We start from the raw sequence: 21,945 nt of genomic DNA, 5'->3' as shown, positions 1-21,945 counted from the left end.
TGCCACTTGAAAAAACTTAAAACTTTTCCGCATTTCTTATTCTCAATAAATCAATTAATCTTTTAGGAAAATGCTGTAGTAACTATAGTTATGATAACTAAACAGTTTTTACCTGATATAACAGGTTACTATATTTTTAGCGACCATTTGATTACCTGTTTGACCTATCCACCTAAATAGGATAATGCCTAAAAATAAGGAAGTAAGTTTCTTATCTAAAATAGTAAGTTAACCGTAATAATTAGTAACTTTTGTGTCTCAAAATGTAAATTGGAATAAATATGAAACTTACTTTTTAAAAAAATAAATTACTATTTTATATCCCAAACATACTTTTGAGAGAGTAAGTTTAGTTCAAGTAATAGTAAATTTTCATACATAAATAGTAATTCTTACTTATAACATAGTAAATTTGATTAATGACCAAAACTTACTAATTTATGGCACAAATGTACTATTTTGCTTAAAAAAACTTATGCCAAACCAATACTAGGAAGTTTATTTGAAATAACAATAAAATGTTTTATTAATGATTAAAACATAACACCTTATTTAGTAAGTACTCGTAATATACTTGTATAATACATAAGTATATGTATAATTTAAAATTTTGTTGTATTTATATATTTTAAAATATTGTGAAAAATATTTTGACCTTTCGCATAACCTTATAAAATAATAAAATTTTGTTGTATTATAATTTTGAATAATTTTTGAAAATTTTAAAAGTTTGGATAATAATAACAACACATCTTCCTAGTTATATATGGAACATTACTTATCTAAGTAATTTCTATAATTTAAAACCTATTAATATAATAAGATGATAAAGTTTTAATATATTTATTGTCCGGGACACAAAAAATAATAAGAATTAAACTTGTATTAATATAGACCTAACAAAATGAGTGAAATAGTGTAACAATTAATACAACAATAAAAATAACAGAATTAGTATAACAAAATTAGTACAATCTGGAATTTTTTTCTCTGAAGATTGTTCACGAACATAAGATCCAACCACTGAACAAAAATCACATGCATATATAATCTATTGTATAATTTAAATTAAATTTAGTTCATGTACAAAATGATCCTAAAATAATTAGCACACTACAATACATATTATTTTAACAACAAAAATGTTTTTTGCCAAAAGTCTCCAATATCCATTACATATGTATGAGAGATATTTTACCATATTTTTATCTCTTTTTTTCCATATTTGTATCTCATGTCTAATCATTGATGTTAATTTGAGGAAGAATATTTCTTATAATAAAATCATTTTGAATTTAATTAACAAGTTGAGATTTTTTTTAAAATAAAAGTGAAATACTTTTGGGAACTTATTTTTTATTTTCCCAAAATTAAAAGATTGCTATTTGTTACCAATTGTTGCCATTAACATTTCATTTTCTAGACTAATTTTTATCAATGTAAAATTAGTTTAGTTAACAATAATTGAAATTCTGTTGGTCCGAGGATTGGCACGCTATTGTTGTTATTTTACATGTAAATATATAACCTAAGTAATAAAATAAATAATAGCTTCTTAAAAAAAGGAAATAGGTGCTCAATTGATTGCATTCAAACTACGAATTCTGTTAATGCATAATTGTTAAATTATATTTTAATTTATAAGAAATCAATATGCATCATATATTGACCAGGACTAAATTACTGATTATTTAACAAATCATATCTAAACACATGATGTGATATATATTGCATTTGGTCACCTTTATACTCATACCATTTTCCTTTCTTTCTATTTATATTTTAAAGGTGCAAAATTCTCTTGATTATATTAATGAAAATGCATAAAATCTTTTACAAAATTATGTCAATTTATTTACAAAATATTAGTACTTTTAGGAGAATCAATGCATTGTAGGAATGGTTTACTAATTTTTTAGTAAATATAACTACTACATTAAAAAGTTAAAAAAAAAACTTGATTTTATTATGCTTTAATTAGGAGTGCTTTCGAAGAGAAGAATTAGGGGATTAATTTCTTTGATTCAAGAATTTTTAGAGATTGTAATTATCAAAATAAAAAATAATTTTTAGAGATTGTAACTCACTTATTATTTGATTTAATAAATTTGACATTTGTGTAGGTTTTCGTGTCTTTTATTTTGGGCAACAAAATTTGTGCTTACAGTTAGATACAAATATGGTAAAATATCCCTCATATGTATGTCATGGATATTTGAGACTTTGAGTAAAAAAAATTTTTGTTGTTAAAATAACATTGTATCATAGTGCGCTAATTATTTTAGGACCGTTTTATACTTGAACTGAATTTAATTTAAATTATACAATAGATTATATGTGCAAGTGATTTTCATTTAATTTTTGGATCTTATTTTTATGAATAATCTCCCAAGGAAAAAAGTCCAGATCATACTGATTTTCTTATATTAACCGTTATACTAATTTTGTCATTTTTATTGTTATACTCTCTCTCATTTTGTTTGGACTTTAACTCTTATTAATTCTTGTGTCCCAAATGTAAATTTATTAAAACTTTATCATCTTATTATATTCATAGGTGTTAAATTATAAAAATTGAGATATATAAACAAGTGATATTCTATATATAATTAGGAAGATTTGTTGTTATTGTTATCCAAACTTTCAAACTTTTCAAAAATTGAAAATGATTAAAAACTTATAATATGACAAAATTTTATTACATATTTTACAAGGTTATCTGAAAAATGAAACTACTTTTCATAGTATTTTAAAATATATAAATACAAAAAAATTTTAAATTATACCTATAATCATTTATTATACGGGTATATTACGAGTACTTACTAACTAAGATACTAAGTTTTAATCATTAATAAAACATCTTATCATTATTTCAAATAAACTTCCTAATACTAGTTTGAGATAAGTTTTTAATGTAAAATTGTACATGTATTCCAAAAATCAGTAAATTTTGATCATTAATCAAATTTACCATGTTATTAGTAAGAATTACTATTTATGTATAAAAACTTACTGTTAATTGAACTAAACTTACTCTCTAAAAAGTAAGTTTGGGATATAAAGGAGTAATTTATTTATTTAAAAAGTAAGTTTAATATTTATTCCAATTTACCTTTTGAGGTATAAAAATTACTAATCTATTAAGGTTAACTTACTATTTTATATGGAAAACTTACTTCCATATTTTTAGGTGTTATCCTATTTAGGTGGATAGGTTCAACAAATAATCAAATGGTCGCTAAAAGTGCAACAACCTGTTATATTAGGTAAAAAAAAACTGTTTCGTTACGATAACTATCGTTACTAAAGCATTGTCCTAATCTTTTATATGCTTTATTACTTAACCAGTGAGACTTTATAACTAGTCATGAACATAGTACGTAGTTGACATACAAATTCAGGGATCGGAACATGCTTGGAAGTAACATAGAAACAAAATATACAGATAAAACTCAAAAACAGACTATTGTTTTTATTCATTTAATGCTACATTTTTGTTCGTAAAAGTGCATCTTTTACATGTTATTACAAGGATACAAATTAAAAAATAGACGGAATGGTGCATTTTGTTGGTATAAGTGCACCTTATTTAACATACTAGTACAACAGTGGAAAGATGCTAGTACAATACAGCGGTACATCATCCATGCATAAGCTGATCAATAGTAGTGCTTGATTAATTCCTGTGCCAGAGGAGTTTCGTTTCACCTTTGGCCTCAACAACGAGTGCTTTATGGATAAATGTGGCGCCCTCATAATCCTGATTTTGAATGATAAGTGCGTAGTACTTGCCTCCTTCACAATTCCAAGTGAATCCGCCAATCACGGCGATGAAATGCAGCTTGCCGTGGTGAAATTTTTCCACTACAAATTGTCCGATCCCGACCACGTGAGGGTCAGCCGGCGCCACTGGTTGTATTGAGTTGATGTCGATCTGTAAATCCCAAACATTTTAACCAGTAAGAAAATCGCAAAACAATTGAGTTCCCAAAATCAATTAGAATCCCTTCAAATAAACAAACAATCAGAAGAAGACTAAATCCGATCAGTTAATAAGACAATTCAAGATCGTTGAAATTACTTTAACTTGCAACTCCTCATACTTTTCCAAATACAAGTTGTTTATGAGTTGATTCTCAAAACCACACACAAACTTGAAAAAGAAGGAAATCTAGGTATGGCTAGGCAATCGAATCACTATTCACCTGATCAGTAACAGTTGCAGATTTGGCTTCAGCCATTTTTTCCCTTGGAGAACTAGCTAGCTAATTAATATGAACGAAAATGGATATTTGTAACTGGTTGTGACTGTCGAAAACTTTGTAGCTGAGTTTGGCACATCAAAATAACGAAACAGGCTCCTCGTATTTATAGGCCTAAAAATGGGGTGACGTACCCCATAAGTAAATTCATTACTTGTCGGACCTAATCACCAAAGTCACGGCCGACCAGCATGGGACGCGTCTTTGATAAGGTCAGTGTGAAAAGACACACCGCCCTTTGAAGAATTTTTTAATGGCACGCAATCTATATTTGGCGAGAAATGCCAGTTACTAAGTAAAGGCTTAATTAGGAAAAATTTTGCTAATGACCACACCTAAATTGCTACATAAATACGCATACACACTTATATTGCACATCTCGAATTGCTATACTTTTACAAATAAACTACTCCCTCCGTCCCATTGTTATTGTCATAGTTCACCTTTTTTCATGTCCCAAAATTTGAGTCACACTACAATTTTTTTCTCTAACATTCCATTTGTAGCCTCAAAAGAGACATTGATAAAATAAAAAACAAGTATGATGGAACTACAAAAGCAATACATAGACATCCAAAAAAAAGGTGCGTGGACAGCACCAAAAATTTTGATGGCCATAAATAGGCGCGTGCTTGGCAACAGCATGAAAAAGAGCTTACATTTTACATGGACCCACAGATTCTTTTCACATCACCATAGACAGCAATTAAGATTTGATATCGGTCAAAGGGGCACGATTGGAAAACAATGTCTCACATTCAAATTGATTGAACTGTGCATAATAAGTTAGAATCCCCAAAAACGTCCCTTATTTTGGGACGGAGGGAGTATATTTTTTTCAAAAAATTAATACAAATTTCTTTTAACGAGTGTCCATTGAATACTCATTAGTCAAATTGAATTACAAATTAGAATGGTTAGGAAATAAAATGTAATTATCAAATGAAGGTAAGATGGTGAGAGATTACTTTATATGGCAATGCATTAGTGATTTTTAATCATGTGGTCAAATGATTATTATTTCCAGAACAGTTTGTCATCGCAGAGGAACGAAAATGAGGTTACTAGAAACATAGATGAGAAAAGCATACACGGAAGGGTGATGACCAATACTGTTGATCTTATCCAAGAATTCGAGGATATCTTGACTTTTAAAATCTTGATTCCCAGAAAGAACAGTAGTTAAGAGGTTGCTTCGCCCAATGAAATTGATTTAGTATTGTGTTATTTTGATTTCGACGTGGTTAGCTCCTCACGTTCCTCACGTTCTCTAATAAAAAAAAACAAGTATCTGTTGTCAAGTTTGTGATTTAGTATCGTTGTCAGTTTGTGACTGGAAGGCAGGCAGTTAGTCAACGTCAATTGGATGACAATAGTCCTCCTAACTTTTAAGATAAAATTGACCTGGTATTGTAAATTATAAATTTCTATGATACATTCTGACCAAAAATCCCCGTCGAAAGTAGTTTTATAATGGGTGAAATTTGTCTCTCGTTATGTGGGGATAATTCTTTTGGGACATCGTTTATAGTTTCGTATACGCATGTTTATTATGTTTTACGGGTCAAATATGATAAGGTTTTACACGTTTGATATGTTTGAGGGAATAAGTACATTCTGTACGGTTTTGCTCAGATCGATAAAATGCTATTTTGCTGGAAAAAAAATGTCAACCGCCAAACATGCATTGTAGAAAAATGTACAGTAAGGGCAGGCAAGAAAGTACAAAGCGTGACTGTAATTATTGTTGTTGCCAATTCTGCATTTTTGATAAAAAAAAAAATGTTAAAGTGACTTTGTTCCACCTGTCTTTGGTATAAGGGAGTCTTTCCTTTAGCTGCCTATAAATATAATGAACCTGTGATGGAATTAGATGAATCAAATTAACAGAGTTTTAGTGGGTTATTTTGGGCCTTTGAATCATTTAAATCTTTTTGTTTAATAAAATATTTTTGGGTTCTTTTGTGTTTCAAGTATTAGGTGTTTTGGATTTAAAAATGCTTGTCTAAAACATTTTTGTATTCTGTTATTCATAGTAAAATTTTGCTCTTGCTCCACCCGTGAACGTAGGTCTATTTGACCGAATCATATAAATTTTCTGTATTCCTGTTTTATTTATTTTTCTTTGTTATTTGTCTTTTAGGATTGTCAAAAATCCTTTTCGTTAATTTTTTGGATCCAAACCTAACAAACTAATATCAGAAATTCTCCAGAGGGTTTAAATTTTGTAGCAACAATGATAATAACAAAGACTATTGTCAAAAAATTTGACAGGAATGTCAATTTTGGGAAATGGCAGCTCAAGATAGAGAGCATTTTGATTCAAGACGGAGTTGATTTAGAAATACAAAAAATTGATAAAAAGTCAAAGAGTGTGACAGATATAAATTTTGCTAAAATAGATAAGAAGATAAGATCCAATATTATCTTAAATCTCTTTGATGAGATTTTGCGGGATATAACTACTGAAATTTCGGTAAAGGCCGCGTGGGACAAGTTTAAGGCCTTGTACATGAAGAAAACAATTGAGAATAGGCTTTATTTAAAATAAAATTTGTATATATTTCGCATGACTGAAAGTACATCTATACTCTCACATCTTGATAAATTTGATTCCATTATTATGGATTTGGAGAATATAGATTTGAAAATTGATGTTGAAAATCAAGCCCTGCTACTTTTGTATTTCCTTTCCCACTTTTAAATATTTTTACAATACTATGATTTATGAAAAAGAAACAATTTCGTATCATGAAATTAAATTTACATTAAAATCTAAGGAGCAGATAGACAGGGATATTACTAAAGAAATTTGGAAATCAGATGGAAAGTCTGGTTGTTACGAGCAGAACCAATAAAAAAACATTTGACAGTAGTAGATCTAAATTTAGATCTAAACCCAAACGCAAAAATTTTTAATGCAATTACTGTCACAAAATGAGACACATTAATGCAAATTACTTTAAATTGAAAGGATTAGAGTAAAAGGGGAAACCTAATGAAAAAAAGTACCTAAATTGTCGAAACATGTGCTGCAGTTGATGAGAATGAAAGAAATATTTTGTGATTGATGATAGGACAAGGTCTAAAAATGAATGAATTTTAGATTCGGGGTGCTCTTATCACATATGTTCCAATAGGGATTTATTTTTCACTTATGAATCTTGTAATGCTGGAATTGTTTTCATGGGCAATAATGTTGTTTGTGATGTTGTTGGTAAGGGTACAGTTTGAATTAAAATACATTATGGTATTTTGAGAACGCTCACTAATATTAGACATGTTCTTGATTTGAAAAAAGAATCTCATTTCTTTGGACACTCTAAAGGTTCTTGGGTGCATATACACAGTTAAAAATGACGTTATGAAGGTTTCTAAAGGTGCTCTTATTGTCATGAAAGTTTGCAAATTTGGTAGTTTATATGTTTTGTAGGGATCTACTATCACGGGTTTGGTTGCAGTTTCGTCATTATTATCTTTATCTGATTCTGACAATTTTTTCTCGAACTATAAAATGGCATTTCTCCTAATTTGGCACAAGATTTGTCTCATCATATTTCTGTAAAATCAAATCTAAATTATGAATATAATGACCAAAAGATGAACCAAATACCAAAAAATCATCCATAAATATCACCATAATTTTCTTAATGTAATTAGAAACTATGGTCACCATGTAATGTTGGAACGTAGCAGGGATTTTGCATAGATCAAATGGCATCTTTCTAAAGGCAAAGGTACCATAAGGGTAAGTAAATGTGGTATACTCTTGATCCTCCGGAATTATAGTTATTTGGTTATAATCTGAAAAATCATTAGAAAAACAGTAAAATTCATAACCGGCTATTCGCTCAAATAATTGGTCAAGAAAAGATAAGGAAAAGTGATTTTTCTAGTAACCACATTTAATTTTCTATAATCTATACACACTCTCCACCAATTCATGAATTGAGATGGAATCATTTTATCATTTTTACCCATGACTACAGTTTTTTCATCTTTTTTAGGGACAATATGCATTGAACTAATCCAAATACTATTAGAGAAAAAAAGGATTATACATGAATCGAGCCATTTGAGAATTTTATTTCTTACATCTCTTTCATATTTGGATTGAGTTTTCTTTGCATTTTCACCATCAGTTTGCGATTTTTTTCTAATAATATGCGGTGCATGCATATAGAATGACTTGTATCTTTGATATCCGAAATTGTTTGTCCAACGGACTTCTTGTGTTTTCTTAGAATCCTTAACAATTTCGCACATTGTTCTTCATCTAAGTGAGCACTAATAATTACCGGTAGAGTGCTATTTTCTCCAAAAACCATAAATGATTTGGGACTTCAATCTCCGAGGATAGTGGGGGCCCTTTTCTTTGATCAAGATTTTCATAAACATTATCCCGTTTATAAGCTATTTGAAAATCTAAATATTTAGCCAATTCTTTAATTTCTTCACAGTCTCCCTCTAGCATTTTTTAACTCATCAAACAAATCTCAAAAGGGTCGAAGTCACAGTTCACTCGACTCAACTCTTTGACTAACTTATCAATTGTGCCAATAGAACAAGCATGATCAGTAAAAAAAGGGTATTTTTTTTATTTCATTCAAATTAAATTCTATCTCTTCTTTACATACTTGAAACTTAAGTTTGTCATTTTTAACATCATTAATAGTACCTGCAACTGCTAAAAATGGTCTGCCAAGAATAATTGATATAGACATTTTTTTTCATATCTAATACCTCAAAATTCATAAAGATGATAACTTTTTACACTTTAATTAATACATTCTCCAACACTTCCAATAATTATCTAATAGACCTATCTGTTAACTGCAAAGCAATATTAGTACTTTTAAACTCATGTAAATCTAATTGTCTAATCACTCTTAAAGGAATTACTGATAAACTAGCACCAAGGTTACATAATACTTTAAAAAATTCAATGTTATCAATAATGCATTGTGACGACTTGATAGGTTATAATTTGTTGCTAAATTTATAATTATTCTTCCCTTGATTTTAGCCAAATATTATTTTAATTGTCGGATTCTACTTATATTTGGTATTTTGTGCTTATTTCAGGAGCGGGAATGAAAAGTGATTAAATGGAGATTTTCTAGTGAAAAACATCTGATGGTTGCACGAGCGCGCGCCTAAGTTCACTGCTCAAAACCGAAAAGTCGGGATTGATATTGGGCAATCTCCAAATCTGAATCAATTTCATAATTTGATAGCTATCAGGACCTTCCCGATATAGCGAGATCATCCTCAAATGATTTGGAGAGTTTTTAGGAAATTAAATTGTGATAGGAATCTTTTTAGGAAGTTGATTGGTATCAAGATACCAACCAATTAGGAGAAAAAATAGGGATTATGATTCGGGAGAGATTAGCTCTCTTTCAAGAGGCTGGAGACAAAAGAGGAAGCAGCAATTTTTCTTGTCTTTGATTTCCTTTGCACGGATTTGAGGAAGAAAAAGCCGGATCCCGCGTGATTACTACTCGGCGAGGGAATAAGAAAAGAAAAGCACGGCAGCCACTTGGCTCTCTTCTCCTCTGAGTAGTTTTTTTTCTATTGTAAAACATTAACGCAATTTCCTTCAATGGAATTGTGTAAGTTACTCTCAATGGAGAGTAACTAATCTTATTTTCTAGTCAAGGGGGCATCTAACGATTTGGTTCGATAATTATTGTGAGATCTAAATTATTTTAACTGTTTTCACCATTTATTGGTATTTATATGTTTCCTGCTTTTAACTGTTATAACTCTTGTGTATGATTGATTAGTGCATAATAATTAATTATTCACATAGGCTATTTTGCTAATTAGGGGTAATTGAATCTGTAATTGTTCGATTATCCCCATCTCAGTAGCAACTGGCATAATTGGGTTTATGTCAGGGAAACATACAATCTAATTTAAACAAACTTTCGTAGCATGTTTGTTAGTTAGGATTGGGTCTTTCTAATTATTAATGCAATTTAGAAATTAAATCCTACGGTTGTACCTAGGGTTGTTTTCGGGTTAGAGAAATAGTTAACGGTTGTACCTTAACTATCGAGAAATTAAGAAAATGTTGGTTGTTTATCCCATGCATGATAACTATAACTAATCTATTAATAAATGTTGAAATTATATGTGAATCGATGATCAGTGCATGAACCATTTCTGAAGTGTACCCTTGGCTAGAGTTCTCCCAATTATTTCTTTTAATTAATTATTTTCTGCATTTAATTCATTTAGTTAGCATTTAATCCTGAAAACCCCCATTTGTCTTGACTCGAAAAGAAACAAATTTCTCCCCAGTCCCTGAGGAGACGACCCTGCTTGCCACTGTCTACTAGTTAGTGAATTCAGTTAAATAATTAATTCTGGTATATCAGATTAAGTAAACTCTTCGGGAACAGGGTGAATCAAGTAACCCATTGCATACCTAGGGTCCCTGCTTCAGTACTAGAATTGATTATTGACTGTTTCAAGTGGTAGTTAGGTTTTATTTATTATTATTGCACAGGTTCGGCACCTGTCAATTGGGCATCTGACGATTTGGTTCGACAATTACTGTGAGATCTAAATTATTTTAACTGTTTTCTCCATTTATTGGTATTTATATGTTTCCTGCTTTTAATTGTAATAGTTCTTGTGTATGATTGATTAGTGCGCAATAATTAATTATTCACATAGGCTATTTTGCTAATTAGGGGTAATTAAATCCGTAATTGTTCGATTATCCCCATCTCAGTAGCAACTGGCATAATTGGGTTTATGTCAGGGAAACATACAATCTAATTTAAACAAACCCTCGTAGCGTGTTTGTTAGTTAAGATTGGAGCTTTCTAATTATTAATGCAATCTAGAAATTAAATCTTACGATCGTATCTAGAATTGTTACCGGGTTAGAGAAATAGTTAACGGTCGTACCGTAACTATCGAGAAATTAAAAAAATGTTGGTTGTTTATCGCGTGCATGACAACTATAACTAATCTATTAATAAATGTTAGAATTATATGTGAATCGATGATTAGTGCATGAACCATTTCTGAAGTGTATTCTTGGCTAGAGTTCTCCCAATTATTTCTTTTAATTAATTATTTTCTGCATTTAATTCATTTAGTTAGCATTTAATTCTGAAAACCCCCATTTGTCTTGACTCGAAAAGAAACAAATTTCTCTCCCGTCCTTGAGGAGACGATCCTGCTTGCCATTGTCTACTAGTTAGTGAATTCAGTTAAATAATTAATTCTAATATATCGGATTAAGCAAACTCTTCGGGAACAGGGTGAATCAAGTAACCCGTTGCACACCTAGGGTCCCTGCTCTAGTACTAGAATTGATTATTGACTGTTTCAAGTGGTAGTTAGGTTTTATTTATTATTATTCCACAGGTTCAGCACCTATTAATTTTTGCCGCCGTTGTCGGGGACTAGTGCCTGATTAATTTATTTTGTTTATAGTTCATCTTGTTTTTATTGTTCTCTTATTTTTTTTTATATATAGTTTATGGCTGCTAACATTACGTATTTTGGTGATAGACTGAATTTTATTTCTAGAAGGGGTTATGAGACTCGTGTTTTTGTCTAATGATCAATGGGCTGTTGCAAATTGTGGAACTTATTTTGCCTTAGATCACTCAACCGACATGTGCCCTGTATTTTAAGATGGTCTAAGTGCTCCAATCGATACTTTTGAAAAATTTTCACCTCAATATCAAACGTAGTATGACCCTTATTCAAACGGGTATGATCAAGGATGGTGGGATGATTCCAATTTTAGTTATGCAACCAGGCCAATGGATTTTCAACAGCAAGAGTCTCAACAGCCATTATCCATGTCAGGTATGTCTCTTGAAAAAATGATAAAATCAATAGTTTCTAACACACATCAACTTCAACAGGAGACAATGAATTTTCATCAAGAGATAATGAATTTTTATCAGGAGACACAAGCGAGCATGCGTAACCTGACAGATCAAGTGAATCAATTGACATCTAGGATAACGCAATTGACTTCTCGAATGTGTGACGAATTGCCCTCACAGACTATTATCAACCATGAGAAAGATGAGAGTGCAATTATCCTGACGAATGACATGGTACTGCAAGAGTCTCAAGAAGAAAGATCTAAATACGCAGTTGAAAAGAAAGTTAAAGTGCAAGAAATGAGACCCTAACGTCAAATGGTTCAAGTGAATGAATCCAGTGAACAATCTCCAAAGGCGGTAACATCTCCTCCATTTCTTAATAAATATTTTCCTAACTCTTATTCTTTAATTCTTGTTAGTGAAATTGATTTTATTATACCAAAAGATTTTGAGTTTCATGACAGGAATAAGTTAAGAGTTGCAATGGCAAAATATCTCGAACCAGTAAGTGCTCGTGATGGAGGAGTGAGTGAAGAATTAAGGTCACTACTTATTTGTTTGGCGTCATCTACTAATCCATGGAAGACCATATCTCGTGGGTTTAAGGATTATTTTATTTACGAGAGATATCAGCACTGCATAGAAGATGAAGCACTGAAACGAGTTGCACGGTTTTATCCCCCATGAATAAACATGGCAATATCTAACCAAAGACATTAAAGAAAGGCGCTACTTGGGAGGCAACCCAAGGCCTTTATTTTAGTTTCCTTATATTTTTGGAGTTTTTGTTAAGTGTTAGTTGCATTTAGTGATTTGTTGTTTTTGTGGCAGGAAGCTGGTAGTTGGGCGTGCCCGTGTCTAGTAGGCACGCCTGAGGAATGCAAGTATTTTTCTGTGGTCAGAAGACTCTCCAATAGTTAGACGTGCCCACGCCAGATGGTCAGGCTTAAGGAAGACAATTTTCGTCTGCGGTCAGAAAACTCTATAGTAGTTAGGCGTGCCCACGCCAAGTGCCCACGTCTAAGGAACTCAATTTTTAAAAATTGGTCAGAAGACTCTCTAGTAATTAGGCATGCCCCCGCCAAGTGGTCACGCTTAAGGATCTTAATTTCGGATGGTTGGTCAGAAGACTCGAAGGCAGTTAGGTGTGCCCACGCTTGACACAGGGGTTCCTTTATTAAAAAAAAAAAAAAAAAAAACCCATGGTTCTACTTCTTTCTTCTCTTTTTTTTTCTTTTTCTTTCTTTCCCTTTTTGTCCCCTTTCCCGCTGCTGCCTTCGCCCGCTTTACTGTCCGCCGCTGCTCCGTCGCCACCGCACCGAGCACCTTCCCAGTTCGCTCCAGCCGCCGTCTTCGTTCAGCCCCCGCTGCTAGCCATCGTTCACCGCTAGCGTTCTCCCTCTCTTCAGTCCCTTACTGCCTGTTCTCATCTTTGCTCAAACAAAGGATAAAAGGAAGAACCGACCATTCCCACCTATGCCATAACTGCTTGAGACCCTCCATTGCGTGATCAGGGAAGTTTCGTTGTCCCTTTTGTTTCTTATTCTATTCTTTATCTCTTACATTGGGGACAATGTAAGATTTAGATGTGGGGGGAGTAGTATATTGGTATTTTATTGTAAAAGTGCAAGTATAGACATTTTTATTGGAATTTTTTTTTGTTTGACTTTGTCAAATTTTATCCAAATTTTATCTATCTTGTGCATATTTGTGATTGTTTCTGATAAATGATGGTTAGATGTTTCAAATTTTTCTATTGCTGAGATTTTACATTCTAAAGTGTTAAGTATGACATGGTTAAATTTAAGGGTATCTCTTTGATGAATATTTGAGATTTTGTGACTTTTACACTTTTTGGTTAATTTCTCTAAGTATTGTAAATATTGTCTAGCATTTTTTGTGCAAATTGGTTCAGCTATTATTTTAGTTCTCCGTGTTTCAGAAACGAAGCGGGTTTGTGTGATTTTTAATTTTAATTTGGTGTTTATTTATGAATAGTATTCAGCTATACTTCGCTAGTGTCGTTGCCTAGTAACCAGAGGTCTTCACCACAAGTGTCGACTTTCGGGTCAAAAAGCGACGATAATTATGAGTATGTGGTCCTTTAGCGATAAAAGTTGAGTAACCGGACTCCTTTATTTGACCAATGTCGGAGTTCGCGTCAAAGCGCTTAAATAGCTAAAGACTAAACATTCCCCCTAAAGAAAAAAAAAATCAATCAAGTGTGGGGATATTTTAGAAAAAAAAGTGCTAATAGTGAAAAATGTGGAAGTGTTTGAATGAATTGTTAGCCCGCTGATCCATGAATTTTAATGTTGAGATTTTGCTTAATAGTCGAACCATTTGCTTATGGATGTTGGTTGAATATTTTATAATCTTAAATTAGTTAGTCATAAATTGAAAGAGTCCTTAATCTTGAAAGCTAACTGGAGAGATATTTCTTGAAAATTGCCACTAATACTTGACATATGTCTTAATTATATCTTGGCAATGGAAGATTTGAGTAATACCATTGTTTGAATTTGATTACTTGATTTGTGTTCTCATGCTTGAGGACAAGTATGGTTTAGGTGTGGAGGAAATTGATAGGTCATAATTTGTTGCTAAATTTATAATTATTCTCCCCTTGATTTTAGCCAAATATTATTTTAATTGTCGGATTCTACTTATATTTGGTATTTTGTGCTTATTTCAGGAGCGGGAATGAAATGTGATTAAATGGAGATTTTCTAGTGAAAAACATCTGATGGTTGCACGGGTGCGCGCCTAAGTTCACTGCTCAAAACTGAAAAGTCGGGATTGATATTGGGCAATCTCCAAATCTGAATCAATTTCATAATTTGATAGCTATCAGGACCTTCCCGATTTAGCGAGATCATCCTCAAATGATTTGGAGAGTTTTTAGGAAATTAAATTGTGATAGGAATCTTTTTAGAAAGTTGATTGGTATCAAGATACCAACCAATTAGGAGAAAAAATAGGGATTATGATTCGGGAGAGATTAGCTCTCTTTCAAGAGGCTGGAGACAAAAGAGGAAGCAGCAATTTTTCTTGTCTTTGATTTCCTTTGCACGGATTTGAGGGAGAAAAAGCCGGATCCCGCGTGATTACTACCCGGCGAGGGAATAAGAAAAGAAAAGGACGGCAGCCGCTTGGCTCTCTTCTCCTCTGAGTAGTTTTTTTTTTTCTATTGTAAAACAGTAACGCAATTTCCTTCAATGGAATTGCGTGAGTTACTCTCAATAGAGAGTAACTAATATTGTTTTCTAGTCAAGGGGGCATCTGACGATTTGGTTCGACAATTCCTGTGAGATCTAAATTATTTTAACTGTTTTCTCCATTTATTGGTATTTATATGTTTCCTTCTTTTAATTGTTATAGCTCTTGTGTACGATTGATTAGTGCGCAATAATTAATTATTCACATAGGCTATTTTTCTAATTAGACGTAATTGAATCCGTAATTGTTCGGTTATCCCCATCTCAGTTGCAACTGGCATAATTGGGTTTATGTCAGGGAAACATACAATCTAATTTAAACAAACTCTCGTAGTGTGTTTGTTAGTTAGGATTGAGCCTTTCTAATTATTAATGCAATCTAGAAATTAAATCCTACGGTGGTACCTAGGGTTGTTTCCGGGTTAAAGAAATAGTTAACGGTTGTGCCTTAACTATCGAGAAATTAAGGAAAGGTTGGTTGTTTATCGCGTGCATGACAACTATGACTAATCTATTAATAAATGTTGGAATTATATGTGAATCAATGATCAGTGCATGAACCATTTCTGAAGTGTACCCTTGGCTAGAGTTCTCCCAATTATTTCTTTTAATTAATTATTTTCTGCATTTAATTCATTTAGTTAGCATTTAATCCTGAAAACCCCCATTTGTCTTGACTCGAAAAGAAACAAATTTCTCTCCAGTCCCTGAGAAGACGACCCTGCTTGCCACTGTCTACTAGTTAGTGAATTCAGTTAAATAATTAATTTTGGAATATCGGATTAAGCAAACTCTTCGGGAACAAGGTGAATCAAGTAACTCATTGCACACCTAGGGTCCCTGCTCCAGTACTAGAATTGATTATTGACTGTTTCAAGTGGTAGTTAGGTTTTATTTATTATTATTGCACAGATTCAACACCTATCACGACTCCACCTCTCTCTAGGACAAATCCAAGGGTTGGGCGGACCGCCTGCCCAACTCTCGTCAGGACTCACTCGCTAACATTCTTGAAATAATCTTTCACGTCTCTAGATTAACATAAAAGTTCCCAATTCAACTAATAATTCTAACTTAATTTACAATTTAAAAGTGCAATATAGGATTACATTACTAAATATCCCAAATACATTCCATCTACACACTAGTACATGAAGATTGTACATGAAGATTATAATTTTCATGTACAAGCACATGAAGATTATCTACACTAGTTCACGCTTACTTGTTTCGGCCTCCACTCCTGTAAAGAAAACAAACTAATAGAATGAGCAAAAAATCCAGTGAGGTTCCCAAACAAGCAGTTAGGTAGATAAAGCACAGAAATGTTACAATTGACAATTATACACTTTGCACAACAATAAGCAAGTCATTCACGAAGCAATCATTCAATCATTGAAATGATACTACTCAATTGAAGCCATTCATTCGGTCATTCATTCATCATCCATTTCGCTTATCCCTCCAACATTTAAAAATATTTGAAAGTGAAAACTCCTTCAGTGTTCATTTTATTCAGTTATTCATTTCAATCATTGCATTGCATTCACTGGCTAGTACTCCATCCAATTTCGTGGTCATACTTGAGTATACCAAATACTGTCATAGGGTCACCAGCCACCCGATCGAGTCTGCTTCTGACTCGAGTCGACTGGCAACGAAGGGTAAGGGTCCAATTCAGTTAAAGGCTTACATTCATGCACAAATAACATTCAATCATTGAAAATGCACTTTCACTTTGGGTTAAGTGTAATAAAGTACACACTCACCCATTGAAAATCTATTTAACAATCATTAAAAAGTATTTGACATTCAAACAAACATTCCACATAGTTATTTAAAGCACAACATGCGAAGAACACTAACCAATCAATTGTAATCTTTCACTTCAACAGCAGTTTGTCCTCTTGAAATTTCTTGAGTCCTGTAGTCATACACTATATTAAAAGACTAGCAAACAAAGTCAAAATACAATGAAGAAATTGAGGGTTCAAAACTTCATTTAGAAAATACACTAGTTCACAAGTTTTATCCCCATATAACTAGTAAAAAATATAACATTTTCTTGTTCAAATTAAGGGGAAAACCTCGTGTGCATACTAAATCCATGTTTCAAGAGTCATTTGGAGCACACAAGCATCGATTATAGTCAAAAGTTTGAGGAAATTATGTCAAGACTTTCAAGGTGCAAAGTTGGAAATTGTCCAACTAGAAAATTATTTGATAAAACTCATTTCCTTTCATTTAAACCTCTTGTCTTGGCTCGAAACTAATGCACATGCAAAGAAATAGATTGTAACAAGTGTTTTGAGTAAAATCATATGCAAGAGGAAAACAAAAATGCCCTAAATTTATGCCTCAACCCTCACTTGACCAACAAGGAGAAAATCCAGCAATATGTCCCCAAATTTCTTTAAGTTAACCATCCAATTCAAATCCTAGTTTCATGGTAAATGAATCTCAATCAAGGCCACATATTATAGGGGACAAATAGTGCATACTTTAGGCCACAAAACTATCAACTTTGAACATATATATCAAGCTCCAAATCACTTACACCAAAGCTGAAATTTTTCATCTCAAAGCAGGAAATTGACCACTAAAGCTAGAAAAATCATATAACAAAGCTAGAAGTGCATGTTCAAGTTAGATATCTTCATATCCAAACTCATAAGTCCACATCAAAGCTGGAAACTCTCAAGTCAAGGCTGGAAAATATAAATCAAAGCTGGAAATTCGAATATAGAAGCTAGATAACCTCATAACAAAGCTAAAATTTTATATCCAACCTCATATCAAAACTAAACCATTCATATCAAGGCTGAACAATATACTTTAAAGCTGAAAATTGCAACCTACTAAGCAAAACCATGAATTCTTCTATGAAATCCATCCTAATCAAGTTATATGTTGCTTAAATGGCAAAATAAGAAAGAAAAAGAGAGGTTCTTAGTATAATACCTCAAAATCCCAAGATAAATTGTAAGATAAGAACTTTCTTCCTCAAATGATTCCACCAAAAGTTTCATTCCAAGATTAACTCAAGGTTTTATGGAGCAGATTAGGGTTGATCTTCGATTTTTTCACAAATTAAGCAATGAAATCAAGAGGATTTTTTGAAAGTTTTCTCTCTTCTCTCTCTCCCTTAAGTTCGGCCACAACGAAGAAGAAAGTGAAGGTTTTTGAGTCAATTTTGAAAGATAAACACAAGACTTCTCTTGGTCTAAGTCTTGGTCAAGACTTCATGAATGCACGACACTTGTCGAGCTTTGGTTTCATGTCTATCCCTTTGTCTCTCTTGTATTTCTCTTATAACCAATCTATCTTGTATTCTTCTAATACACTCTTAACACTTCTAATCACATAATTCCTCTAGTATCACATCCATTCTCGTCCACCAAATATAATGCGCACATCTCACTGGTCAGTTAAACTACCATAATACTCTACGAAACTTAGCATACATCAAGATTATAAAAGGGAAAAAAGAAAAATCTTAATTTAACCTTTAAAATCACAATCAAATTAAGACTAGTAAATAAGCAAGTAAAGTAAAATAAAAGGAAATATAAATTAATTTTTTTCAAAAATAGGAGAAAAATTTAAAAAAAATAAAATTTTTTTCTGGTCCTCACATGCATGGTATAAAGAAATTCCCTGGATCCTTCAATTTTGGTGGTAGCTTATTTTGTATGATGACACTGCACTTCTCCGTTAATGCTATTGCTTCATAATCCTCCAATTTTCTATTTCGGATCATGATTTCCTTGAGAAATTTTTCATAAGAAGGAATCTGAAAATAGCATCGGCAAAAAGGATATTAATATGCATTTGTTTAAAAATTTTAGCAAACTTCTCAAAATCCTTATCAAATTTATTTGGCTTGAACCTTTGAGGGAATGAAAATTTTACCGAACTTCTCAAGTTCCTAATATGATTATTTTATATGATTAAATAGTTGGCCATTATTTAATTATCGAAATATCTATTGCATCTAATCATCAAATCTATAATTATTTGATGGTTTTAGTATTTATGGCAAGTGATATACTTTGATTGTAGTAAAAATTTTCTAATATAGGTCACGAAAATATATAATCGAATCTAAATAAACAGAACCAATGTGTTTATTGGTTAGAACTGGCAACTTTTGTAATAATTAATGTTATCAATATGGGTAGCTTTTGTAATAATTAATGTTGTCAATATGTTAAATCCTAAAAGTTAGACTAGGGTTGTTTAATTGGCAAGAGTAATAATCACAAAATTTGCTGTGGTTATCGAGGGTAGCAAGGAGAGGTAGGTAGGTTCTCAAAATTTGTTGACAGCCATAACTAATTTATAAATAAATGATTTTATCCATGCATCAACGATTAGTTAATTAAACTAAAGTGGTGATTAGATTTTTGACTAGAGATTTATCTTTTATTGAATTATTTTTATTTAATTTTACATTATTATTTTTTGACTCCACTCACCATTGTACTCAAAAGTATATCTTTTTGGAGTAGGAATTTTGTTTTCGGTGGTTTCGACACCCATCAACTAGACAATTACGTAAATGATGAGGATTCAGGACATGAGAACACGCCAGTTTATATTGGTCCTCAAGAGGGTTTGGCAGGCGGCCGACAAAGTAGTGGCATTGCCGGGGCAACCAAAAGGGTTAAAGTTTTATCAATATTCAGGGTATGTTACTGTTGATCCAAAGACTGGTAAAGCTCTCTTCTACTATTTTGCGGAGTCCGAAAATCCTTCTAACAAGCCTCGTGTTTTATGGCTAAATGGAGGTACATTTACTGTTATTATTATCATTTTTGGTTGATCCTAGAAAGCATTCTCTATGGGCGTTTCAAGGAAACATGTTCTTAGTTTGGTGATGGCAGGACCAGACAGCTCTACTCTGGGAGCTGGATCAATGAACTAGCTTGGACCATTCCGAGTTAGAAACTGGCGTGTTCCTTTGCTCGTCCGAGGAACCCCACAAAAAATCTACCACAAATAGATTCTATCATATTAAAAGCAGATTTAGGAGGACAACCCAAATATCTAACAAGACCATAGGACGTAGTTGACATACAAATTCAGGGATCGGAACTTGCTTGGAAGTAACATAGAAACAAAATATACAGATAAAACTCAAAAACAGACGATTGTTTTTATTCATCTAATGGTACACTTTTGTTCGTAAAAGTGCATCTTTTACATGTAATTACAAGGATACAAATTAAAAAATAGACGGAATGGTACATTTTGTTGGTATAAGTGCACCTTATTTAACATACTAGTACAATAGTGGAAAGATGCTAGTACAATACAGCGGTACATCATCCATGCATAAACTGAAAACCACACCATAGACACTAGTAATGCTCAGCTGATCAATCGTAATGCTTGATTAATTCCTGTGCCAGAGGAGTTTCGTTTCACCTTTGGCCTCAACAACGAGTGCTTTATGGATAAATGTGGCGCCCTCATAATCCTGATTTTGGATGATAAGTGCGTAGTACTTGCCTCCCTCACATTTCCACGTGAATCCGCCAAGCACGGCGATGAAAAGCAGCTTGCCGTGGTGAAATTTTTCCACTACAAATTGTCCGATCTCGACCACGTGAGGGTCAGCCGGCGCCACTGGTTGTATTGAATTGATGTCGATCTGTAAATCCCAAACATTTTAACCAGTAAGAAAATCGCAAAACAATTGAGTTCCCAAAATCAATTAGAATGCTTTCAAATAAACATACAATTAGAAGACTAAATCCGATCAGTCAGTAAGTAAATACATCACTCAGAAGAAGCTTAATCAAACAATTCAAGAGACCGCCTACCCATATGTATGGAGACAACTAGAAATGTAAAATATTGCTTAAGATAATTCAAGATCGTTGAAATTACTTTAATTTGCAACTCCTCATACTTTTCCAAATACAAGTTGTTTATGAGTTGATTCTCAAAACCACACACAAACTTGAAAAAGAAGGAAATCTAGGTATGGCTAGGCAATCGAATCACTATTCACCTGATCAGTGACAGTAGCAGATTTGGCTTCAGCCATTTTTTCCCTTGGAGAACTAGCTAGCTAATTAATATGAACGAAAATGGATATTTGTAACTGGTTGTGACTGTCGAAAACTTGGTAGCTGAGTTTGGCACATCAAAATAACGAACCAGGCTCCTCGTATTTAATATTTATAGGCCTAAAAATGTGGTGACGTACCCCATAAGTAAATTCATTTGACTCCTCGTATTCATGGGACGCGTCTTTGGTAAGGTCAGTGTGAAAAGACACACCGCCCTTTGAAGAATTTTTTAATGGCACGCAATCTATATTTGGCTAGAAATGCCAGTTACTAAGTAAAGGCTTAATTAGGAAAAATTTTGCTAATGACCACACCTAAATTGCTATATAAATACGCATACACACTTATATTACACATCTCGAATTGCTATACTTTTACAAATAAACTATATTTTTTTCAAAAAACTAATACGAATTTCTTTTAACGAGTGTCCATTGAATACTCATTAGTCAAATTGAATTACAAATTAGAATGGTTAGGAAATAAAATGTAATTATCAAATGAAGGTAAGATGGTG

General features: G+C 32.5%; 1 long non-coding RNA gene across 1 annotated transcript; it reads right to left on the bottom strand.

Moving 5' to 3' along the window:
- Nucleotides 1-3,767: 3,767 nt before the first annotated feature.
- On the bottom strand, nt 3,768-21,514 carry LOC113737128 (uncharacterized). The gene is made up of 2 exons (XR_011842473.1): nt 21,368-21,514; nt 3,768-3,937 (listed from the first exon to the last, which is right to left on the bottom strand). It is a non-coding gene; the product is annotated as an uncharacterized lncRNA (long non-coding RNA).
- Between the last annotated feature and the right edge of the window lie 431 nt (nt 21,515-21,945).

This window comes from Coffea arabica, chromosome 3e, assembly GCF_036785885.1.
Source record: "Coffea arabica cultivar ET-39 chromosome 3e, Coffea Arabica ET-39 HiFi, whole genome shotgun sequence".
Taxonomy (NCBI): Eukaryota; Viridiplantae; Streptophyta; class Magnoliopsida; order Gentianales; family Rubiaceae; genus Coffea; species Coffea arabica.
Note: the sequence above shows the minus strand (reverse complement) of the source record. Positions and strands in the feature narration are given on the sequence as shown.